This window comes from Alligator mississippiensis, chromosome 2 (assembly GCF_030867095.1).
Source record: "Alligator mississippiensis isolate rAllMis1 chromosome 2, rAllMis1, whole genome shotgun sequence".
Lineage (NCBI taxonomy): Eukaryota > Metazoa > Chordata > Crocodylia > Alligatoridae > Alligator > Alligator mississippiensis.
The window spans coordinates 9,462,672-9,474,986 of record NC_081825.1 but is presented as its reverse complement, the minus strand read 5'-3'; the positions used below and the strand labels follow the sequence as shown (position 1 = coordinate 9,474,986).

Sequence of the window (12,315 nt, the reverse complement as noted above, 5' to 3'; positions counted from 1 at the left end):
ACACAACTTAAGGAAAGTCTAAAAGAACTATATATTCAGTTATTTAGTCTAGAAAGGAGAAGAGCGAGGGGGGTTTGATAATAGTCTTCAAATACCTGGATTCCAATCCCAGAAATCTTCAGGAACAGATTAAATGGACACTTAGGTGGGGTGGTTTAATCAGGGATGATCCTGCCTTGAGCAGGAGGCTGAACTAAATTACCTCATGTGGTCCATTCCTGACCTATTTTCCTATTCTCCTAGGTGGTAAAGATAGTTGAAGCACCAGAAATAAGACTTTTTTTACTTAATAAGAAATAACTTAAGTAAATAAGTTATACAGCTAACTGCAACTCTGGCTCCTCTTCTCATCTCACACTGGCCTTGCACATTCAGTTTCTCCTGGGAGAGTTACTGCCATCCCAGGACAAATCATGAGTATACAGATGTTCAGGGTTTTTCTCCCACAGTTCAGATAGCTGCTCCAAGAGAAAAATAGCCTTGGAACAACCAGGGTTATATCACTTCCAGGATAGTTTCTCCTGAGAGAGTGAACGTCTGTACATGCTGACTCCACAGGCTGACCATAAGCAGTCTGGGTTAGCCCATCAGATCTGCCCAGCAAACTAAGAAAGCACCCCGAGATGTGCGCACAGGGCTCCCCCCTAGCTGCACAGTGTCAGAGCTGCAAGCTCTCCACTCTTCAGGGCTTCAGTAGTCAAATGTCTGTACACACAGCTCTGAGCAAGTTTCTCTTCCAGGAGAACAACCTGGGAGAATTCTCCCAGATTATCTGAATAAATGTACACTTGTGTCTCCACTCCTTGTTTACACTGGTGTAATGGCAGATTACACCAATTTAAATGTGAGGTTAAGTTCAGGCCAATAACTGCTTCAAATTTTAATATATAAGATATAGCTCAGCTCTGCATCTTTTGAAACATAAAGAAGGAATTTCCTATGTTTGCAAGCTTTTACACTTCAGATCCAAATGCCTTTTAAATGGTCCCTGTGGACGCAGAAATTAGCCTTTCCCTCTGTTTAAAATAATCATGGCTAAAGTTAGTTAAGGAGGTATCAGTCGTGAGTGCTTGACAAAATATGTCCATTTGAATTTGGTTTAGCCTGAGTGGCTCTCTGGGCAAATAATGACCCTCATCCTTTTTTGATAGGTATTGATCTCCCAGTAATCAGCATCTTTTCTGTTAATTGTTTGCCTGCTATCCTTGGAGATCTCTCACCCCCTCTTCCTCCCCACCCCCTCCAAATACAATACTGTGCTGGCTTTTACTCCTCAGACCTGAAGAAGAATGTTTTGCATTCAGAAGCATGTCTAACTGTATCCCAACTATTTAATTAGCCCAATAAAATATATCACCCTAAGAAATATTTGCCTCTTGCATAATTCCTGGATCTTCATAGCTACAACTTCACTCTAACACTATCAGAACACAAAACCCATTTGTCTCGAGAGAACAGGGATGGGCCTCATTTCCCAAGTCAAAATTCAGATCTGTCCCTCGCATATGTACCCCTGCTGACCTCTGAAGGAATATAGTGTGGAAAACAGCAGTAGATAAAAACAAGCTGAGAAAACTGGTCACTTCAGCTACGGACTACTACAAGTAAACTGAAACAAGAAACAGTCGAAGGTAAGAAAGATCCTCAATTTCTTCACCTCTGAACAACATGTTTCTTGCTGATAGAAGCCATACTTAATCTAGAAACCCAAGACCTGCCTCAAAAACATCTAGCTCCATAGTAGTTCCAATTTGCTACCTATAGCACTGAATGGCCATGGGGTTAGAATTGTAAAATCATAGAAAATTAGCATTGGAAGGGACCACAGGAGGTCATCTTTTCTAAGTCCCTATTCAAAGCACAACCATCCCCAACTAGATCATCCCACCCAAGTCTTTGTCTACTTGGGTCTTAAAAACCTCCAAGGGTGGAGGTTCCACAACTTCACTGGGTAACCTGCTTTACTACCCTGCTCATGAGAAAGTTTTTTCCCCCCAATATCTAACCTAAACTTCCCTTACTGCAATTTGAGACCATTGCTCCTTATCCTGTTATCTGTCACCACTGAGAACAGTCCAGCTCCAACCTCTTCGGAACCCCACTTCAAGTTGAAGGCTTCTATTAAATCCCTTCTCAGTCTCCTCTGCTCTAGACTAAATAAGCCCAGTTCCCTCAGCCACTCCTCAGAAGTCACATGCACCAGCCCCTGTACCATGTTCGCTGTCCTCCACTAAACTCTCTCCAGTTCGTCTACATCCTTTCTGTAGTGGAGGTAGGGCCCAAACTGGACACAGTACTCCAGATGTGACCAACGGTGCAGAATAGAGGGGAAGAATCACTTCTCTCGATCTGCTGGCAATGCTCCTACTAATGCAGCCCACTTAGCCCACTAGCCTTCTTTGCAACAAGGGCACAGTGTTGGCTCATATTAAGATATTGTCCACTATAAGCCCCAGGTCCTTTTCTGCAGAGCTGCTTCTTAGCTAATCAGTTTCCAGCCTGTACTGATGCCAACTTCTGGAGCTCAGCTGAAACAGGATGGATGTTGAACTACTCTCTAATAACTGGAGTGGTGTATGACTCGACTGAACTAAGTCAGCAGGACCTTTGGGAAAAGTACCAGAAAGGTAAACAATGACTAGAGACATGACTCTTTCCAGTGAGCCGTGAGCAGGTGTTATACGTAAATCACTATCCCTAAATAAAACAGATCAAATTCTGCCCAAGACTAAGGCTAGACACAGATATTCAAAAAGCCCAAGACAGAATCAACCTAAGTTACACGGTTTTCTGTAAGCAGCATAGTTTAGCTCGGTAGTGAACACAACATACATTCATCCTTAGGGGAGATGGAGGGGAAGCAAACCTTAGACTGGATTCTGCCATTTTTAAACCAGCCTGTGTGCGCCAAATTTCTGTTCTGTTATGGGAATAAACTGGTTGTGTGCGCCAAACTTCTTTTCTGTTACAGGTATAGACCGGTTTCCAATCACTTATCCTGGTAAAAGGGTACTGCCTATACCGGGCCTATAAAACTATGGGCATCAGAAACTAGACGTATAGGAGCTGACAGAACAATGGAACTCAGATGACAAAAAATAGCATTTGGTCAAGAGGACATGAAGCTTTTGCCAAGAAGCTGTTCAGACAGACACCCATGACCTGCTGGTGTATTTGAAGAACTTAGGCCACTTTAGATTTCTATCAGAAAATGGCAAGCTTCTAGTAAGATACAACTAGACTGCTTGTTGCTATGAAATGGTCTCCCTCATGGTATTCCTATTACCACTATTAAGATTAAACAATACGTTGGTTTAACCTGGCTGTTTAATCTGACTCTGTTCTCCACCAGCCAGTTTCCCCAAAGGTCAGAACTACAAAGCCTGAACCTAACCAGACCCCCTGAATAAGCACCAGGGATATGGAGGAAAATATAGGCCAGAGTTTAACAATAGAAAAACCATATCATCCTACTTTCATGCATGAGAAATAATACCCAAAGTGAGACAAAAGAAGACACCAAGATGTGACTAGCCTTTCATTTCTGACACTTAGCACTGCATTTGTTTCAACAGCTAAGAATATAAGAGATGCATTAAGATCAAGGAATTGTGAGCATTCTCTCCAAACCTTTCCTTAAAGGAAAAAGGAGTAGAAGGAAAAGGTAATCATTTTCTTCCTTAGAAAAAGGGTCTGAGGAGACCTCAGAAGGAACGTTCTCCCTTCCACAGGTGCAGAAGGCAGAACATTACTTTCTCTCCAAAAGAAGCGGTAGGAAGAAACTGCTTAGCAGCATAAATTTAAAAAACAAAGAAAAGAATAATCATAAAAGGTTTCTCATAACCTGTATCCAAAGCACAAAGAAAGAAAACCCATCAGTCCTATAAGGATGAAAAAAAAGCACTGAATAGCAATCCAAAACAGTTTGTGTTTTAAAAAGAAACTGTTCAATAAGAATAATTTATCCATACATGTAATTTTGCTTTTAAAAAGCATCAAATCAAGAACGTCTCAGAATGTTGTCCAATATCAGAAAATACTAAAGACTCTTCTAAAGACTAATCAATGCTTTACAACAGTGGTCACCAACCTGCGGATCTCAATCTACCAGTAGATCTCAGAGCCTCTTGGAGTCGATCCGAGGCTGGGGTGGGGGGGTTGAGTGACCGCGTGAATGCACGCACATGCCCCAGCCCAGCAGGTCAGTCCATGGGAGAGGGAAGGGGCTAGATCGAGGCTCCCACGGTGAGGGACAGTGCCGCAGAGGAAGGAGCAGGGGCAAGTTGAATGGTGCCCTGGCTGGGTGGAATTTACCTGCTGGGAAGGTGCACCCCCAAATAATTTTTTCTCCATCTGCCTCGATCTGGCCACCCTTCCCCGCTGGGCCAGGGGAGTGAAGGGGGGAGGGGCTTGGCAGCGGCACACAATAGATCTTGGGTTGCTTTTAAATGCCAAAGGTGATCTCCTACTTAAAAAAAGTTGGAGACCACTGCTTTACAAACTAAAGGAAATACAGAACAAAGGTATGACTAATACATACAGGGCTCATGGTGGTCATTCTTAACACAATTTTTTTAAGATGTTATTGTTTTTTCTCATTTGGTATAAATGGATGTAGGAGAAAAAGTCCCACACCACAGGACCTGGTCTAGTAAAGACCCATTGACCTAACAAGATTGTGATGACACTAAAAGACAGAGGCAATATCACAGCAAAGAAAAATACCTGCTAGGTTAAGGCTCAAGAAGCAAGTGTGAAATACAAAGGATTTAAAAGTATACTGTATATTGTGTCTGTGTAAGGTCACCAAGTTACTTTCCAAAAAGCTAGCAAAGAACGCAGGACGGATGCAATACAATCAGTTTCCTAATTCAGGGGGGCAACACACTGATGCATGCTGAAGCAACAAGTAACAAAGAAACTCAGCTAAGAAGGATTTGTAGGAATTGTCAGAATATGTCAGATGCTTGGTGCTATTTCAAGGTCATCACAAAACAAACTCACAGCCTGCACAAATTTCACATCTAAAACAATAATTTCATACTACATCCAGTGCTCTGTTTCTCATGGACACCACATGGCTAAAAGTGACACAATTCTTAACCTAGCTCATTACCTTTGAGTAAGTCTCCTCAAGGTGCAAAAGACAAAGCAAAAGGGCTCTTCCTCAAAACTACTGTATTTATCCAATACCAAGACAACCCTGAATTTAAGATGACCCTCAACAATTAGATTCTATAAACAGAAAGTTTATAAACCTGTTACAAGTTTCCATGTCTAGAATCGAATTATTGGAGGATCATCTTAAATTCATCCCCACCACCACTGCAGCAAGGAAAGCAATGACAGTGGGACAGGCAGTAGGAGGAGCTGATGTGGAGGCAGTGCAGGGGAGAGGCGGGCAGCTTGCCCTCTGCCACACTCATACCCCTTCGTGCCTGCCCCTCTCTATCCCCCCATGCTACTTCTGTCCTCCCTCTCCCCGCAGCCTCAGACTCCCTTAGCTCCAAGCCACTGCTGTACAGCCAGGCTGGGCTGTGCTCTGAGACTGAAACTGGAGTGGGGAATGGAGCCTACTGGTGCTCGAACAAGGGTACAAGGGTGGGGAGGACATGGCTGCAAGGAGGCAGAAGTGGGGGGGGGGTGAAGATGAGGTGAAGGAGGGATGGAGAAGAAGAGAAATGGGGGCACAAGCCTGCAGGAAGAAGAGATAAGGGGTGCAGAGGCAACAGGGCACAGGCAGTAGCTGCAGCTCTAGCCCCTACCTGGGGTGGGGCCAGAGCTGGAGCTGCAGCAGCTACCTGCACCTACTGGACTTGAGTCCAAGGTAAAGGGCTCCCCCACATATTATATGGCGGGGGGTGGGGTGGGGGAGCCCTCACCTTGGAATCGAGTAAATATAGCGCTTCTGGCAAATGAATCACTTTCACTCTACCTAGAGTTAAAGACAAGATAGCTTCAGTATATCCAGGTGGCAATATTATCTAGGAAATACTCCAGAAAAACATTGTTGATAAAAATAGCTATATTAAAAACATTAACTAGTTATACAATTGATTATAACATGGGCTGTTTCCCTAGGTTTATAAGTCCACACTCAGAAGTTCTGAAGTGGGAAAAGAAGGCCACGCTAGCCTTAATTTCAAGGCATCTGCTGGGCTTCACATGGGGGCGTGCAAAGTTTACCCCCTTCCTGTCCAATCATTTAGGTTTTATAAATCACCAATGTTTGTGAAATCAAAAGTATTCCTCATAAAAAGATGGTATCACAAGCATTAGACAGTACAAGTGCTGACAGACGGAGGGGGGGGGGGGGCACCAAATGTGCTCTACCGGAAAAGGCAGCACATTAGTTCAACTTGGCTCTGCAGTGCCTGTATAGATCAGGTACTTCAGCAGAGCTTTTTGGCACTTTTATCTAATAGCTAGCTGATTCATTCACTAAAGTGCCCAATTTATACAGATGTTGGGCAAGCCAGGTCCAACTAATGTGATGCCACTTCTGGGCATTCACTGGGTTCAGTGTGGGGGCATACAAATTTTCAAGTAAAGCTCTTTTTTTTTATTTTTTTTTTGGGGGGGGGGGTTGTTTATGTCTCTATGCAGCTTATAAAATTAAGAGATTATATACTGATTATAAGAGAAAATAGTCTAAAAATTAATATACCCTGAAATCTACTGTACTCTTTCCTACAATATTAAGATGTGACAAAGAATGTCTTGCAGTTGAAAGTTTATTCCAACTACACGGTCAGTCCAATAAAAGATACTACCCTAAACAATCCTTACTCTCGCATAACTTCTGGACCATCCCAACTACAACTTTACTCTTCTATTACTACTATATTAAACTTTGTTGAATTTGCTTATTAGGCAAAATAAAAAAAAAACAGTATTTTTAAAATGCAAAACTTAAGCACATGAAGTAAAATAATACATAATCAAGAACTATAAGAAATATCTGAAAAAAACCTTAAGATTTATGTTAAATGTAACACTGCAGTTATCTAATTTGATTAATATAGATCATAAAATGTGTTTTTAAAGAGTTGAAATATGTACAGTTCAAATGTATACAATCAACATACCATTTGTTAATAAGTTGGAATTGACTGTCAAGATATCAGAGGAATATTATTTTTGTTTTAAGAAAAATTATGTCCATCCTGTCCAAACCTTTCTCCTTCAAAGATAACAATATCCCTTTACATTACTTAAGCTTCTTTCAAATAAGCACATAAGCCCAAAATCACCTGGCTCTAATGGGGACTAAATTTAACAACTTGATACTTCCCAAGATTTCTCAAAAATAATCTCTGGATGCAGACTCCGCATTACAACAGGATTATGGATTCTTCAACTTCCATGCAAACCCTTTCAGATTATTCCTTTACTTCCAGATAAAATTCAGAGCTCCCCCCACCCCCATATTAGAAGAAACTAATGCCACAGTTTTCTTCAACATTTCATGTGTCCCCAACAAATTCCAAAATTACTTAATGCAAACTTTGCGCTGCTAGCGAAGATGCCAAAAAGAAAAAGAAAAGTGACAAGTGATCATTTTTGCAAGCTCCAGCAACTAAAAACCCATTTTAACCAAACAAGCTAATGCAGCTAGCCATCTAATTATCCCTGACAGGTGCCAGGGCTCTTGCTGCTGCAGCTTCTTCATTAAACTACTGACCAGGATGAAGTACAGAGGCAAACCCACCAAAAGAACTAAGCCTAGATCTGTAGGAGGCAAATAGCAATTTCACCACCCCAGGTACAAATACAGGTAAAGCCTGATAACAAGGAAAGTGGGAATGGTAGTGTTCAACACTAGAAGCCAGGGAGAGGGAAGTCCCAGAGCACTGAAAGATGCTGTGGGTATCCCCTCTAAATAAGCACCTGGCAGCCCTTCTAATCAGCACCCAGGGCCAAGCCCCGCTTGCCTTACTATACTTATGCTGCTGCTAGCTCCTGTTCACAAATTCATGAAATAAATTCATCCTTATCTACCTAGCTCTAGCTGCTTTAAAACAGCTGGTATGACCGATTATCAACACTACTACTCATCATTAAGGATACTCCAAGTCTTGCATACAACAGCATCCAAAGGGACAACTCTTTCTCCACACTCATGGCTGCTGAGTCCCATCCCATAGGGATGTCCCATGTCTTCTTATTCAACACCCCCACTAATGGGAGGAGAATCCCAATGAAACAATCCCCAACATTAAGAGCTAATAGCATGGGAAAGCCAGTGCTACATTTCTATTACAGCAGATATAAATAAATCTAGCTTTCAATACACAACTGAGATCAGCACCTGATTGAATAGTAGCTAGCTGAGGATGAACCCAGGCAAGACTGAAAACAGGGATCATACATAGTAAGTGTTAAGAATTTAAGAGGGCTTTCATGAAGGAGCAGAATTCAATCTCCAGGAAAATTTAAGACAAGTTCCTAAGTCAGTTCACAACTGAACTCAGGTCCTATTAGATTAGTACTACTGGATGATAAAAAATGCTCACACTTTTTATAGAACAATCAATTTAAATTCTCATTGTTTTCAATAATGTAAATATTATTGCACATGAGAAAACACTGCATATTCATGTAATATTTACAAAAAACTGATTTTGAAAGAAAAAAAAGCCCCAGCTATCAAAAAGGTAAGTTTATTTGCAATGTGCCCCATACTAAGAAGTTCTTATCTGTTTTAAGTGCTCCATGTATTTGCAACTTATTTTGTTTGATAATTAACCTAAATAACCTAAAAAAAAAAAAAAAACAGCTGATGCAGCTCTCAGCACCCTAGCTGCTTTTTAACCCAGGACGTTATGTTTGAAGCTCTGGTGCTGTGGTTTCAACACTGCCACGCTACTGAAGAAAATCTAGCTGAATAAGGCATCTGCCTTCCCATTCAGACCTCCCCATGACATTGACCCAGCTTGCTGTAGAAATCAATTGTCTCTACAACTATAAGTTCCCACTTCAGCTACTGTCTACCAGAATGCTAATTCTGTGTACCCATAATGAGCTAATTGGCACCATATAGAAAACTTTCAGAAGAACCAGTAAGAACGAGCATAAACTTCATTGTGTGCAGAACTACACTGCAACACGAATTTCCTTGACTAAGTTTCTCTCATCAGATATACATAATATCTATTTATACATTAAATAAAATTACAACCTATCAGAGGTAGGGAAAACAAATTCCAAAAAGAAGTAAAATATAGTCTTTAACTTTGGCATTCAGGTACCACAGCAAAAGATATTATAGGTGTGTAGATTGATAAAAGTTATATTTCCCTGAAAAACTATTAGAATTTTTTAATTTTATTTTCCATTATTCTCATTCAAATGGTATTCCTTCTAGATTCATATGAAATATGAGCATGTAAGAGGCATTTATTGCCAGTTAAGAAATGCATCGCTTACTTTTGTTAAGGCTTAATGCTTGAGACTTGTAATGAATTCATTTCTAAAAACAACTCCACCTCTTAAGAAATGCTTTAAAAATAATACATATACTTAAAACTACTAAGCAGGATCTGTTTTTTTTCTGCTAAGTTAATTAAAATAAAGAAGAATTTCAAATCAATTTTGCAGACACTTCTTCCTCTTAACAATTTAAACATGTACTGTATTCCATGTTCACACTGAAAAACACAGCTGTGTTTATTTGAATGATAATACATTTGCACCATTTTTTTTTTGTTGCATATTTGAATACAAGCCAATTAAGGCAGATTAACATCACTTTGTCCACCATGACAGAAAAAGATTCTCTCTTCAAATACCCCCATGCTAACCTGAAAAGGTGAACAAAAATAAAACACTGTAATCAAATGTTGAGAAATACATGTCCCAGAATACACTGAAAACTAGCAGCACATGATCTTTGAGTTTGACTAGGAGAATAGGTGGGATACAAAGAAGCAAGTTGAACTGGATCTATTTCCACATTCTCAGCAATAATTCATTTTAGAGATCCTTGCATACAATGAAGAACTGGAACTCACTACAGTACTCCAAGGTAGCAGAGATATATCTTTCTCTGAAAAAAATGGAATATTTAAGTTGCTTATCTCCACTATCTCTTCCTACTGCTCTTGACTTAAAATAGGGGTGGTCAAAATATGGCCCGCCAGGCACTTTCATCGGGCCCACAACACCCACTAAAACTGTACCCTGCCCAGTCCTTCCACTGCTCATACCCAGTGCAGGCACTGTCTGTCGCCTGATACACAGCTCCAGCCAGAGCTGCACATGCAGTCGAGGGCACAGCCCGGGCCAGGGCACCTCTATCACAGGGGCTCCGTGCAGCGCACACGCGGCCCACGCACTCACACACCACTAGAGGGAAGCTCCATGCGCTAGAGCCAGCTGCCTTGCCCACCCCTGCCTCCAGGTCCCGGGACTCTCCAGGAAGTGCTGGGGCCATGAGTGTGGGAGCTGCACATACAGCACAAATGTCATGGGAACTTATGGTGATTTTTACCATCTTTAATTTTCCCTGAGCCCGAGGAAGGGTGTGTGCGCCTGAAAGCTTGCAAAGCAAGCTAATTTTCTTTGTGTTTTCCTACTTGGTTTAATAACGGGTATCATCTCTGAACCAGGAGTTCTGGAGTTTTGCAGTTCTTTTTGTCTTAGACCAACACAGCTACCAAACACATCCCTGTAACTTGGATGCTTGGCATTTCATTTAATTCCAGACATGTGAGGGGCAAGGATGATTTTGTAAGGGAAAAGAAGCCTTTTTATGTCCACAAAGGAGGTTAACTTAATCAGCAAGAAGTTTGGCCTAGTATTTAGAACTTTTCTTCCGACCATTTAAGAAAAAGTTGGATTTTTTTAATATATGAATGAGTTTGCTATTTCCTTCAGCACTTCTAATTGAGCCACGTTTCAAATAGCCGAGCCAATGCAGAGATTTTTCTTCTAACCATTTTTTCCCCACCACTCACTCCAAGTTAAGGGCAGGTGGAAAAAAAAAATTGTGATTTCAAAATTGTTTCCATTTCTCACTTAGATAAAACAAAGACCGTCTGCAATTCTTCATGAAAAGCAAGAGGAAGACAGATACAGAAAATCGTCTAGTGCAGGGGTGCGCAACCTCTGGTCCACAGGACAGATGCAGCCTACAACACAGATACAGCACATGGCCCTGCGTCACCCAGCCCATGCAGCTCCCCACGGGTCTAGAGATTTGGCAGCAGTGGAGCAGTGGCCCTGCTCCCCCACTGTCAAATTTCCAGACCCATGGGGAGCCCTAGGTTCTGCAGAGTGGATCAGGTACCCAATCTCAGCATACAGGGCTGGGCAGGGGCAGCACCAAGACCCAGAACCCAATCCTGGGTGTAGAAAGCAAGGAGGGGATGGCATCAGGTCCCTGGGACCCACTCTTGGCATGCTGCGGTGGGAGGAGGTAAAGCTAGGTCCCCAGGAACCAGTCCTAGTGGGAGAGAGGCAGCCCTGGAGACCAGTCCTGACATGCAGGGGCAAGAATGGATGTCGCCAGGCCCCTAGGGACCAATCCTAGCACATGGAGATAGGAAAGGATGTTACCAGTCTCCCAGGACCAAAGTCAGTGTGTGGGGATGGGAGGGGGCAATGCCAGGCCTCTGTGGACCAATCCCAACACAAGTGGGTGGGAGAGGGCAGTGCCAAGTCCCAGAGTCCATTCCCAGTGATATGGGCAGAGGGCAGGTGATGCCAGGCCCCAATCCAGCCCACAGACTGTGCCCCCCCCTTCCCCACTTATCTGGCTCATGGAGCCAAAAGGCTGAGCACCATTGCCATCACCAGCAATCCTCCAGTCAAGGATGATTTTCTTCCATGACTGCCTTATCTGTGGGTCCAAAGATGTCTGGCAAGGCCAATCTGGGATCAACAGGCTCTAGGGCAAGGCTGAGCACCACTGGTCTAACACGGACTGGCTAGGAACTGGAGTAGACTATCTTGTGGATGATCTGGCTATGTGGTTACACCACCAGAGGTGGGCCAAAGTCCAAAACACAGGCCAAATCATGGGTCAGGAGAAAGATAAAAAGATACCAGATCCAGGAGAAATCCAGATAAAAAGATACCAGATCCAGGAGAAATCCAGGAGCAAAATCTGGGCTGCAGTTCAGGAATCAGAGCCTAAATTACTAAAGCAAAGGGAAACTCTGGAAGCCAGAGCCCAGGAACAGAGTGGGCAGAGTTTGAAAACCAGAATTATTAGATTGCAGAGATTACCAGGTTGCTTCTGGCTAGCCTGGAGTCTACTGCCAGAGCTGGAGCTAAATGGGGAGCTGTTCTCCCAGCAGCAAATCAAGAGGC

General features: G+C 42.4%; 1 protein-coding gene across 5 annotated transcripts in view; it reads right to left on the bottom strand.

Moving 5' to 3' along the window:
• The window catches only part of CTNNA2 (catenin alpha 2), an 884,847-nt gene that overhangs the window by 842,543 nt on the left and 29,989 nt on the right, over positions 1 to 12,315 (bottom strand). The window lies entirely within an intron of this gene.